Source organism: Anneissia japonica, unplaced genomic scaffold (genome assembly GCF_011630105.1).
Source record: "Anneissia japonica isolate Jap-2015-1 unplaced genomic scaffold, ASM1163010v1 scaffold5_len213053_cov157, whole genome shotgun sequence".
NCBI classification, from domain to species: domain Eukaryota; kingdom Metazoa; phylum Echinodermata; class Crinoidea; order Comatulida; family Comatulidae; genus Anneissia; species Anneissia japonica.
Genome location: NW_022740246.1, coordinates 138,767 through 140,406, shown reverse-complemented (window position 1 = coordinate 140,406; position 1,640 = coordinate 138,767).

Here is a 1,640-nt window from a genome sequence, read left to right as displayed (position 1 = left end):
ATATATATATATATATATACAAACTTAAACAAAAACCTAAATACAAACTTAATACATTAGAAAAACAAGGGGTATAAATATCTGCGTGCAATCATATTTGCCCTTTCGACGCATTGTAACTAAAGAGTATACTCTTTGTGTTAAAAACTCAAGCCCGTAGCCAGGATTTTGGTAGGGGGGTTCTTTTTGATACTGAAAGGGCACTTGCGAGCACCAGGGTCCAGGGCCAAAACCCCGGTGGGGTCCAGCATTCGAAGCATTTACAGCTGTTATTTAATTGATTTGAGAGGCCATACAAGAGGTAATTTTTTTGAGTTGGGAAAAGATAAAGATAAAAAAAAAAAAAAAAAAAAAAAACTACTACTTTAGTACTACACATGGCCAGCGGAAGCGGCCCCCCCCCCCACATTTTGGCGAAAAAAATATAATGTCTGGAGATTTTTGTATGGTCGGAAATGCAAAAAAAGAAGAAGGGAAGAAGGAGGAGAAGGATGGGAAAGAGAATGTTTATCCAGTACCCGACCGAGTTACATTTTCTCGCAATTCACATTGGCGGATCTGGGGGAGGGGGTAATGGGTCCTGACCCCTCCCTTGGGCAACAAAAAAAGGGGGAAAAGAAAAGAATTCTAAACCTACCTTTTCAGGACCCGTGAGCTGATTTTTTTTTCTTTTTTTTTTTTTGTTGCTATTAAAAAATTAGAATTTTGAAGAACATAAAATTCATTAAAACACACTTCAAATGTCGGGAAAGCTCAATTCCCGCCATCTAGGAATCAAAATTTTCCCGGGGGAGAACCCCCGGACCACCCTTTCTTTTTGGGATTTATCGATTCATGGAAAAAAAGAATACGCATGCAACTACCCATTTGTTTATGTATGTATACACACATAAAATAAAAAATGAGAAAAATTTACCTGACCTTTTTCAAGAGGGGAAAACCTTGAATTTTGTAGAACTTTAAAAGTCATTAAAAGAATTTCAGAAGTCGAAACTTAAGCTCATCTCCCGCCATCTAGAAATAAAATGTTTTCCGGGGGAACCCGGACCCCCTTTATCTTTGGAGTTCATTGATTAATTGAATCATTTTCAAGGGGTGGGGGAACTTGAATTTTGAAAAATTTAAAAGTCATTAAAAGACACCACAGAAGTCGGGAAAGCTCATTTCCCGCCACCTAGGAATCAAAATTTTCCCGGGGAAGAACCACAGGACCTCCCCTCCCCCCACCCTTTCTTTTTGGGATTTATCGATTCATGGAAAAACTACGTATGCAACTTACTCAATCTTTTTTTATGTATGTATACACACATAAGCCCTATTTTCTGTAATAACAATGGGAAAAAATTACCTGACCGTTTTGAAGATGGGAAAACCTTGAATTTTGAAGAACTTAAACGTAATTAAAGACACGTCAGAAGTCGGGAAAGCTCATTTCCCGCCATCTAGAAATCGAAATTTTCCCGGCGGAGGAATGTTGACAAAGAGAAGATAAAAATAAAGACAAGAATAAATAGGAAGATATAATGAACAGATATCGCAATACCCCGGCCTGCAACCCCTTCTCCACTTCAAAAAGTGTCCATAGCGCATTTGATCTAAGCCGCCAGATATTCTCCGCAGTGGCGTAAGCACCGGGGGAC